This window comes from Lissotriton vulgaris, chromosome 6, assembly GCF_964263255.1.
Source record: "Lissotriton vulgaris chromosome 6, aLisVul1.2, whole genome shotgun sequence".
In the NCBI taxonomy this organism is placed as follows: domain Eukaryota; kingdom Metazoa; phylum Chordata; class Amphibia; order Caudata; family Salamandridae; genus Lissotriton; species Lissotriton vulgaris.
This window is the reverse complement of record NC_141694.1, coordinates 770,467,774-770,479,924: the sequence shown is the minus strand read 5'-3', so window position 1 is coordinate 770,479,924 and position 12,151 is coordinate 770,467,774. Positions and strand designations below refer to the sequence as shown.

The 12,151-nt window shown below is 45.4% G+C and overlaps 1 protein-coding gene across 2 annotated transcripts in view; it reads right to left on the bottom strand.

Moving 5' to 3' along the window:
* The window catches only part of FAM162B (family with sequence similarity 162 member B), a 304,725-nt gene that overhangs the window by 54,310 nt on the left and 238,264 nt on the right, over nucleotides 1-12,151 (bottom strand). The window lies entirely within an intron of this gene.

The following is a 12,151-nucleotide window of genomic DNA, read 5'->3' as shown; positions in this document are numbered from 1 at the left end:
TATTACTAAAAACATTTCTAAATGTACTACTCTCTACTGTATGCCTAGATGCTTAGTATGATCTGATCTATTACCATAATTCAGTTTGGATTTATAAGATGATGTTAATTTTAAATGTGCTTTTATGGCCATAAATGGACGCAATAAAGTTAAAAAAATTTTTTTTTAAAACATTTCTCATCTGTCCAGCTATCGGATCACATATTGTTGCTCTTTACTGATCATCATGAAGTCAGCATGTTTGTAAAGCTAACTACTTTTAATGCATGTCTTAGTGTGCATACATCGTGCGACTCGCCCCAGTGAGATAACCCGTTACCCTCCCCATCATCTAGCACCACAGAGAGACATCAGGCCGATAGTTGGTCATCACGGCGGAGTGTTTATTACACTTTAAAGTATTATTCTTTCATTTGTTCATTGTCAACACACTGGATCATTTTTATTCAGGCATAGGTAAACCAACCACAGATATTGTAGCCCCGAAGAGGTAGGCTCCATCTAGCAACAGATTGTCTTTCCATCCCAGAATAAATCCCTCTGTGCTTGCTGTGCCAGCAGGCCCCAACTTGCACTGTTTATCAGCAGTAACTTTGTAACTTTCCAGTCCTCCATCCCGGAGTCACTTACCACCAGGGCACTGCTTAACGTCTTGCCTCTCCAGGGTACCGGAACACTGGATACCCCCCATCGTCTTTAATACACATCTCATCTCAGGTAGGCCAGGAGAGTCCAGGACCACCAGCAGGTCAATCCCCCCTCCCGCCAGCCCGGAGCCTCCATTGAATCCTCGCCCTGTTCCAGGGTCAGACAGTCCATGCAAAAAAGGAGTCCACTCCATTTTCTTGCCCGGGACACCGCCACAGGGCGAGGAGCTCACTGGCGCTCTTGCCCTCCCCCTCCTACCGCTTGACCACCCGACCCTACTTCAATGGGCCCTGGAATGGTCTTTTGATAAATAGCTTGAGCCCTTCGTTAGACAGATGCCCCCATCCGACTACTATAGCTCCATATTAGTTATATGGATCAGCCTATGCCTGACAATGAGAAATGAGAGTCCAACCCCTGTGATCCTGCCCCCTCTGGGTAGCCCCTGAGTATCATTGGCATATATTGCGCTCTATATGAGGCCCACAGCCATTTGATTATAACCCCGCCCATAGAGGCCAACATTACAAGAAAGGATAGGGACCCAGCGAGGAGTGCCCCGCAGTGGTCAACATTACAAGAAATTATAGGGACCCAGCGAGGAGTGCCCCGCAATGTGCTATGCAGGTAAGGCGACTAACAGCAAAGTGTGTGCCACCTCCGCCATTTGCAGATGGGGCCTGGCTATTACAGGGTGAACAGGCAATGGCCTCGGGTACCGCCTCTGTGCTGTTAATAACAATTGCTAGTGCCTAACATCTACCTCAGCGTAACCACCCTCGATTCGTGCCCTCCGGGTCCCTGAAACCACAGGCATCCCTTAACCATAATGTATCCCAGTGCCTGGAGGCCTGATAAATCCTCTCCTGCTAAACATAAATTCCGGTTGCCTCCTACCTCATTACGCACCAAGAAGGAAGATGTTCAGTGCCTGTCCTGATTGCCGTGCAGATTATTGTGTTACTCCATTTACTTGTTGCTGCCTGGACCATATGCCCCTCTATAGCCCGTGATAAACTGACCCGGACCCTATCAAGTAAAAGGAGGCAACCCTATGCCATGTAAGGGTAGTATTTCGTCTTGTGGTGCCGCACCCAGTGGTGCCATGTACATCTCTTGCCAAATATGCCTTCCATTGCACCCGCTGATTTCAGGGGAGCACCGTGCCATTGTTTAAGCTGTTTGCCCATTTAGAGAGCACTAAAGGACGAGTGGCAGGACCAGTTTACTTGGGATACAACTGAAAAGCAACCGTCCCCTGGTGAAGACCAGGTATATCGCCTCAGGTTGAGACGCTCCCCGAGATTTGTGAGCACAGCCTGCACTGCCCCTTTCAGGGAGGTAGAGCCTTAGTCACCCATAACTTACTGCTTATGTGATGCCATCTACTGGAGGCCCTATCTTCCAATGTGAACGGAAACCCCACTTACTGTGCCGGATACACTGCCATAATTGCCCAACAGGAAATAGAGTTTCAAAAACCCCTTTTACTTTAGGAGCAGATTTTTTGGCCCCCCAGACCCCAATATAGGCCTTCATGCTACATTGATTGTAGTGTAGTTCCTATTTTCCCAATAGGCCCTGCGCATTGGAATAACTTAAACAGTAGTATGGACGTAGAAGTGCGGATCTTCCAGGTCTCCACTGACTATGCTAAACTTAATTGGGTTTGTTACCAACTAGCTCAGAGGTCACTGGAAACTTTCTTGACTGAATAGGAAGTGATCAGCTTCCCTGGTACAGACAAGAAGGGATTCAGTTTTCCAACAACCGCATAAACATGACAACTTTGCTCCTTAGAATAAGAGTCAATCTCTAGAGTCGTGTGAAACAATAGACAGTTATTTTACTCAGTCAGTTTTGTGCAGATTACTTTCACCAAAGTGCAGAGAATAGAGAGACGGGCGTTTTCAATAAAAAGGTATTATTTATTGAACAGTCTTTCTTCTCGTGCAAGAGAAATGAATTGCCACAATTGCAAGACTAGTTATTATAAAAAGTGCGTACAGTAAAATGAGGATTGCGAAATAATACTGTAAAAGCATTGATATGGTTTCTTAGCCATACAATGGTTTAAAATGAATAAAATATATACATTCATATATACATTCAGCTAACGTACTCAACTGGTGCTTCTAACTACGCCTACCCCAGTGGACCTGACCTAAGCCTAATACTTGGGAGGGAGTAAGTAAGTAGCAGTTTTAGTTAAGTTGGTTTTGCCAAGGTTTGCTTCAAGAATTCTCTCTAAGGGTTTAGTCAACACCATACCTCTGGAATAGAATGTTGGAGGTCTTGTATCTCCTTCCAGGACACGATATCCCAGTCACTCGCAAGAGTAGGCTGGAAACGCCGGAGCTGGATTTTCTCAGCAGGAGAAAAGACAGCGTCTCTCTCAGCGCGTCGAGGAAGAGGAGGGGCAGCGTCCGTGGGCAGCTGGTATCTGCTGGGCTCTGCAGGGGACAGCTGTTCTGCTCCTATGTTCACCACACCATCGCTATCACCGATGTCGTTGAGACAGCAGTAGCGGCAGTAGTAACATCAGCGTTTGCTTAAGGCAACGTTGGTAATATTTATACCTGAAAGGTGCCTGGTTTGACGTAAGTTTTCGGACATAAGACGTCAATAAAGATGTCACTAGGAAGTGATCGTCTCTCAGTGCTCATTAGAGTTCTATTACTAATCAAAACATAGCAAGCGGGGCTTTCCCAGGTTGCTGAGTTTTTATCTTGTTGAAGAACTCGGAGTGTAATCTAGGAATCTTAGATAGTGGCTTCTGCTGTGTCATTTGCTCTAATGAGCTGCAGAGGAAGCGGCAGAGGAAGAGATTCTGAAATGTGGCTCTGATCGTGTTAGGCCAGAGACGAGTTTCTGAAATATTACTCTTGTAATGCATTCGTTTATGCCATAACTCGGCCATACAATTGAACTTGACTGTCTCGGCCCCCTAGCCCCCACTCTGCTGCGCACATTGTGCCAGCAGGCCCCAATGCTCTTCAGCGACCAGTTACACAACATGAAAAAAAAGCGCTGCGGGGCCTCCGGGTAGTTATGCGCTATATAAGTGCAATGTTTCATTTCATTTCATGAAAACCAGGGCCCCGCATGGCACGACATTACTCTTGTGCTACCCTTTGCACACATGGATCCAACCCCTTTCCGGGGCCCTCCATTCGCTGAACCGTTGTTGTGCATCACCTTTGTTGCTGATCTATATTTACATATATACCGCCACTGAGACGAACCCCATAGTTGGGTGCCGCTCCAAGACCGAGGAACTCGGCGCGAAACACCAAAATCTATTATTTTAAACAAATATTTACGTCATCTAGTCATGCCCCTTTGCATCACCTTTGTTGCTAATGTATATTTACATATATACCACCACTGAGATGAACTCCATAGATGCGTGCTGCTCCCAGGCCGGGAGCTCGGTGCAAAACAGCAAAATCTATTATACTGAGACAGCCCTAATCGCCGCCACAGACGACATCAGGCGCCAACTAGACAACGCCGAAATATCAGCCCTCATCCTCCTGGACCTGTCGGCCGCCTTCGACACAGTCTGCTATCGCACTCTAAAGAGAAGCCGGAATCCAGGAGAAGGCCCTTGACTGGACCACGTCCTTCCTCTCCGGCAGAACCCAGAGCATTTCCCCTCCCTCCCACCCTTCCGTTCCGAAGCCACCGACATCATCTGCGACGTCCCCCAGGGCTCATCCCTCAGCCCGACGCTGTTCAACATCTACATGGCCCCCCTCGCACAGCACAACCTCAACATCATCTCCTACGCCTACGACAACCAGCTCATCCTCTCCCTCACCAAAGACCCACACACCGCCAAAACCAACCTCCATGAGGGAATAAAGGCCATTGTCGACTGGATGAGGAGCCACCCTCTGAAGCTGAACTCGGACAAGACAGAGGTACTCATCCTCAGACCCACCCCCTCAGCCCGGGACGACTCCTGGTGGCCGGCCACACTGGGAACAGCACCAGCACCCACCGACCATGCACGCAACCTAGGATTCATCCTCGACTCCTCCCTCTCCATGGCCAAGCAGGTCAACGCCGTCTCCTCCTCCTGCTACAACACCCTCCGCATGCTCCGCAGGATCTACAAGTGGATCCCGACCGAAACAAGAAGAATGGTGACACAGGCCCTCGTCAGCAGCAGACTGGACTACGGCAACGCACTCTACGCCGGAATCCCAATCAAACACCTACAACTACTACAACGCATCAAAATCGCCTCCGCCCAACTAATCGTCAACGTCCCCCGCCGCAGCCACATCACCCCCCACCTGAGAGACCTACACTGGCTCCCCGTCGACAAGAGGATCACCTTCAAGCTCCTCACCCACGCACACAATGCACAACGCCAGACCAGCCTACCTTAACAGCAGACTCAGCTTCTACACCCCCACCCGCCAGCTCCGCTCCGCCAGCCTCGCCCTCACCGCTGTCCCCCCTCATCCAACGAATGACCTCCGGCGGCAGATCCTTCTCCTACCTCGCCACCAAGACCTGGAACACCCTCCCTACCCACATACCGCAGACCCAAGACCTACTCGCCCTCAGAAGACTCCTCAAGACCTGGCTCTTCAAGCAGTAGCAGCACCCCTCCCCTCACCGCCTTGAAACCCTCACGGGTAAGTAGTGTGCTCTACAAGTACTCTGATTGATTGATTGATTGCTGAAGGACAAGCCACTTACATGGAGGCCGGAGGTGCCTAGAGTGAATCAGTCATTGTTTTAAAAAATAAGCCAAAGCAAAAGACACAAAGTGCTGTCTACGAGTAAAAAGAAGTTATGTTTTAGATGTGGATTTTTATTTCCACACGAAGTCAATGTCCGGCCATTGGACAGATCTGTAAAGGCTTTGAGAAAGAGAACGATTTTGTGATGGTTTGTAAAGCGAAGGAAAAAGCAAGTGTGTAATGGCGCGAACACAAAATGGGTGCCAGAAAATTCCAGAGGCAATGTTTGACACACCCCCACAAGGCCAAGCGGCGACATCAAGTGAGGCGAATTGACACTGAGCGAAGTCGATTGTCATCTAAATCATCATCAAACAGTTTGTATGCCTCAATATCAAGTGAAAGTGAGGAAGACAGTATCGTAATGTCATTGTTTACCTCAGAGAAACGCGTGCATGTCGGACTGGCTGCATGCAACGAAAAATATCAGTCAAAGAAAAGTTAACCTGCCAAAGCACTAAAATCATGTAAACATTGTCCGAAAATGACATTGAAAATAAATGACTGCTCAATACCTTTCTACATCAACAGTGGCTCATTTATAAACATACAGCATGAAGAGAACTACAATGCATGGTCTCCATTGCCTCAACTTGTGCCATCAAAAACCAAAATGTATACTTGAGCTGCGTTGATGCCCATAAAAAGTCACGGTTTGTTTGTAGCGACATTGAAACACAAGAAAATGAGTAAGTACCCATCCATGTTCTACAAGGTACAGCGGCAAGTGCCTGTCTGCTCAATTTCAGTACTGCTGCTCATATTGGACTTATATCTGTGAATTACAACGTGAATGCTCACCAAGAAATAGTAAGTTTATTCCTTCATGGTTTGGGAAAGCTAAAAACTATAAAAGCAAAGTTACACTTTAATTATGATGTCCGTCCTGTTGCTCAGAGACATTGACGTGTTGCTTTTCATTTACGAGAAGCTGTTGAAAAAGAACTTGAATCATAACTTAAGCATGACGTTCTTAGGCGTTCAACTTGTCCCTCGCCTTGGATTTCTCCCATAGTGGTAGTGCCCAAAGAGGACTATGATGGAGCTATATGCAAATACATTGATATGCACCATGTAAACAAGGCAATTGAACGAAAACGACATCCCGGTTCATATATTGCTGACATAATAATGCAATTAAAGGTGCAAAGGTTTTCTCTCACCTTGATTTAAATAAAGGTTATCAGTTGGAACTCAAAGAAGATTTCAGGCTTATTACAAACTTTTCTACGCATGTTGGTCTGTTTCAATATAAAAGACTCCATTTTGGTGTGTTATCGGTTGCAGAACTTTTCCAAGAGATTCATTCAACCTGTCATGCAGCTGGCTGTGAATGCATTCAACTATAACAATTACATGTTGATTTCGGAGCTACACAGAAGGAGCATGATAAAACTCTCACCGGTATGTCGCTTACTGACTGATGCAGGCCTGACTTTGAATGCAGACAAGTGTGGGTTATACAAGACAAAGTTAAAATTCTTTGGCCATATCGTTTCTGATGGTGTTATGACATCTGATCCTGCAAAAGTACAAGCACTGTCAAATGCTAATCCCCCACAAGATTTTCTATGATACGTTCATTTCTTGGCATGTTCATTTACTGTTCAAGATGCATACAAGACTTTTCTACCATAAGTGCTCCCTCACAAGAGTTAACGATGAAAAATGTTTCATTCTAGTGGTCACAAGAATGTGAGAGAAGTTTTCAAGAAAATCAAACAAGCCATTAAAACTGCAACTGAAATGGCCTGTTTCAATCGCAAGCTTCATACAAAGGTTGTTATTGACGCTATCCTCATTCGGTTAGGTGCTATCCTGGCACAGCACAGTGGATACCCTCATGCTTAAAGGCATATTGTGCCATATGCCATTAAAAGTTTGTCCCAAACAGAAATTGCTTACTCTCAAACCGAGAAAGAAAATTTGGCTGACTGTGGTATGGGTTTGTGAACCTTTCCATGTATTCATGTATGAAAAGCCTTTTATGCTGATAATTGATCATCAAGCTTTATTGACTATGTTTGCCAATCCAAAAGCCAAGATGCCTCCTCGCATTGAACGGCGGGAACTCCGATTATAAGCGTATGATTACACGATTGTGCACCATCCAGGGAAGGTCAAAACCCCGCTGACTACTTTTCCTGAGTGCCTATACATGATCAAGGGCTCCATCCAAAACGGCTGAAGCCTACATTAATTTCATTGTAAAGTCAAATACGCCAGCTGCCCTATTGTTTGCCCAAATCATCACTGCCATGATAGTGACATTCTGAATTTGAAAATGTAATTACACATCAGTCGTGGAACAGACACGCTCAACCTCTCACCAGTGATGGTGAATACCAAAAGTACAAAAACTTTAAAGATGAACTGTCTATAACTCAGGAAGGATGTGCACTGTAAGAGTTGAGAATCCAAATTTCGAAGATATTAAGATGGAAAATAATTGTAGTGGCTCATGAAGGATATTGTGGTATTGTTGCCTCCAAGAGAGCTCTCCAAGGTTTGGTTTCCATATTTAGATGAGAGGGTTGATAAGGAACTCCAGGCCTGTCATCTATGTTACTGCCTCTACAAACTTTACTCAGCATACTCTTACCATGCCAGAATTCCCTAAGCAAGCACGGGAGAGAATGTTTTTGGTCCACTCGACAGAGGACACCATCTGATGGTAATTGTAGATGAGTACTCTCGATTCCCATTAATAGAGGAACTCTCAATCACAACTCATGAGCAGGTCATTGAAAGACGACAGCATTTTTGCAACATGGGGCATTCCAGCCATTTTGAAGTCTGATAAGGACCTGCCTTTTAAAAGTCAAGAATTGAAGGATTTTTGGGAGCATCTGAGTGTAAAGCATCATAAGAGTACACCGTTGTGGCTGCAGGTCAACTGACTTTTTGAGCGCTTTATGAGTACACTAAAGAAAGAACTACAGCGTGCAACTCGTGAAAGGCCCAGTTTGCAAACTGTGTTGAATTACACCCTATGAACCTATCGTACAGTTCCTCACTTGACCACAGGTGAAAGTCCTGCGTCTTTGATGTTCGAGGAGCAATGACAACCAAGTTGCCTCAATGGACCAACAAAAGAAAAGGAGGTGAAAATACAACTAGAAGACTTGGTTAATAAGAAAAAGACGAAAGCCTATGCTGACAAGAGGCGACATACAAAGATTATGGAGTTTAAGACAGGAGAGCTAGTGATCGGCCGCCAACTGTGAAGGAGAAAATCTGATGCTCCATATGCTGCTGTCCCTTTCCACGTTGTGTCCACCAAGGGACATATGGTGATGGCCCAGCGTCCTGGGAACTCTGTTACCAGAGACTCTTCTCACTTTTGGCATTTGATTCATCGGCCTTGTGATCAAGATGGTGAAAGAAAGTCTGAACCTGAAAATCCAGTGACTGCTGTTGCTTTTTCACCGTCTTAGAAGATCTCTGACAATGAAGATGACAGCTTCCAGTAACCAGATGAGGTCAAATATTTAAACCCTTTGGCTCCTATCCTACTCCGTAGAGCTGTGACGTAGGTGTCAGAGCGCAATGTCATGAAAGCTTATTTTAGAATGTTGAGTCCACAGTTACACGTCGCAGAATAAAGATGTGTAATGCTAAGCTCCATGTGTGGCATGGTCATTGGCGGGTATCCTGACTGGGAAGACGCTGCAATCCTATACCCCTGTAGCCCTGTGTGAGGACACCAGTATGCAAAGATTAGGGTCTACATGGAGAACTAGAGTGTCAAGCTCGCTTACAAAATTGGCCAGCCTTTAGAGCCACGTTCCCAGATAAATATCTTTAGAATCATTTGCTTTCTCGTGCATAACATTTTTAAGCCTAAAACATCTTAAATGTGTTCATATAAACCTTGTCTATTTTACTAGTGGTTTTATATATATATATGTGCCAAGACCAAGAGCCTGTGAGCTCGAAACGCGTTTTTTTGTGCCCGATTAAAATATCTAAACGTACCTGGCTGGTGTGGCTTGTCGTCCTTTCGAGAAAGTGAGGAGGAGTCTGTGGATATATATATATATATATATATGTATATATATATATATATATATATCATTGGTTTGAATTGTGCCATCTGATGTTGTTTTAAAGTGGTTTATTACTGGCATTTGTATAGCACACATTCTGTCAATGGTATGTCCTTATTGCACCATTGTCAGTGTGCAGTGACGTTTGAACTGTTTCAAAAGTTACAATCTGGTCTGCTGGAATTAAACTTAGGTTCTGTATTTATTTATTGAACAGAGTGGGAGGGAAAGCGGAACCTGTATTTTAGTTTTCACAATGGTGGTCTGTATCAATCACTCTTAAAAAATAGTGATCTTCCACAAAAGAAACATGAGAACCGATCTAGAACAATGTTACATCCATCTATTCACCCTGAAAGAGTATTAAGCAGACTCTCATGGTACACTGTATCAAAGGCAGCTGAGAGGTCAAGAACAACTAAAAATGTTCCAGTCACCATGGATATATATATATGAATATGTTGTGCATCAGTCGACCTATGAAGGGTTACATTCTGTGCTTTATGTAAGTCAGTATTCAGATTGCAGTTAGGCTAAGAGTAAGTTTTTGTTTTTGCAATTGAAAAACTTTATTGTAGGTGACGACCAGTGTCTCATGAGGTTTTTCAGTTTTTTGTGTTGTAGTAACTGTTTTAAAAAACACTGACACAGATACATACATACATGTCTAAACTTTGGGCAGTACCCTAATGTGATTAAAGCAGAAAATGTATTTCATCTAATCCTGTGTTGTATGGATGGTAGGTTGATTGTCGACATTGCTAAGTTAGCATGAGCTTTGCTGCCATGAGGCTGCTTTTGCGCACAATACTACATGCCTTTGTTTTTGTCTTTCACATGAAAACTGTCTGCTTTTCGCGTTCTCTACTGTTCTCTGGTGTTTAGTCTGCACACGATGTACAAGGTCGATAAACAATGCCCCTTGTTAATCTGTTCTGGTCAGTCCCTTGCACCTAGACATAACATGACACACAGCTGGACTACTGAAAGTCATGTACTTTAATATTGCAGCAAAGCATGTTGTTCACACACTTGGAGAGAGACCTTTCCAGAGAGAAGAGCTGTGCTGGTCCTGAGATGTAAACCTTCCATCTAGGCCTTGAGGTATGGGTTCTGCTGACAAAGCCCAAAGGTCTTCTTTTTTATAATAAACTGTCTTATCAATGGGGAGGGTGGTTAGGTACTATAGCCATTTTCCACTGTCTTTATATAATAACATCCCCTTTTGTATTCTATGTAATTGTAACAATGCTGACAGCATTGTGTTTATGCATTTTGCTGCTAGTAATGGCACGTGTACTGCACCATAGAGCATGTTAGTTAAAATAAACATTTTAAACTATACTGTGGCTCTGATTACTCTTATTGTGGACAAGTATGAGTGAGTGAGTGAGTGATAGAGTTGTCTTGCTACCGTGATTCTTGAGAGAGTCAGGAGTGTTGTGTTCTGGGTTGTCTAATCATTGATAGCTCCTCTATTGGTCGGAGAACGAATGAGACACTATAGCAAGTCGTTTTTGGGGATTTTGGGCACTGAGGTGATAGGTTGGTACACCACTATACACTGAGGTCCTGGTTTCCTGCGCATAGTTCTGTATATGTGCAGAATCCCTGCATCATGGCACCGCCAATGTTTGGTGTGGTTCTTATATGCGAGATGCTTGAGTAGTGCTTGTGCTTTTCCACAATCCCCTCGCTTCTGTTTCCGGAGACAGTCGTGACGGTGTAACCTTCTATTGCAAACAAAACAGGTGATGGACCGAATGTGGATCAATGTCACACATTCACCCCAGTCCAAAGATCTGGGCCCAAATCCATCGTTTTTTTGCACTCCACACCACCCTGGGTTAGACAATGGCGATATGAAAATCAGCTCTGACCCTGTGCCCCATGGGAACAGTCCAGTCCGAACTACAAAAGCCATGTCCTTCCCAGAACGGAATCAAGCATCCGAGGACCGGACCGGTTTCGAGGTAACACCTCTCATCAGCCCGGCTAGCTTGACTCCAGTGGTGTGGAGTGCCTGGGACCCACGTCTGGGCATCCCCAGCGCACTTAGGGCGGCAATTGCAAACAAAACAGGTGATGGACCGAATGTGGATCAATGTCACACATTCACCCCAGTCCAAAGATCTGGGCCCAAATCCATCGTTTTTTTGCACTCCACACCACCCTGGGTTAGACAATGGCGATATGCAAATCAGCTCTGACCCTGTGCCCCATGGGAACAGTCCAGTCCGAACTACAAAAGCCATGTCCTTCCCAGAACGGAATCAAGCATCCGAGGACCGGACCGGTTTCGAGGTAACACCTCTCATCAGCCCGGCTAGCTTGACTCCAGTGGTGTGGAGTGCCTGGGACCCACGTCTGGGCATCCCCAGCGCACTTAGGGCGGCAATTGCAAACAAAACAGGTGATGGACCGAATGTGGATCAATGTCACACATTCACCCCAGTCCAAAGATCTGGGCCCAAATCCATCGTTTTTTTGCACTCCACACCACCCTGGGTTAGACAATGGCGATATGCAAATCAGCTCTGACCCTGTGCCCCATGGGAACAGTCCAGTCCGAACTACAAAAGCCATGTCCTTCCCAGAACGGAATCAAGCATCCGAGGACCGGACCGGTTTCGAGGTAACACCTCTCATCAGCCCGGCTAGCTTGACTCCAGTGGTGTGGAGTGCCTGGGACCC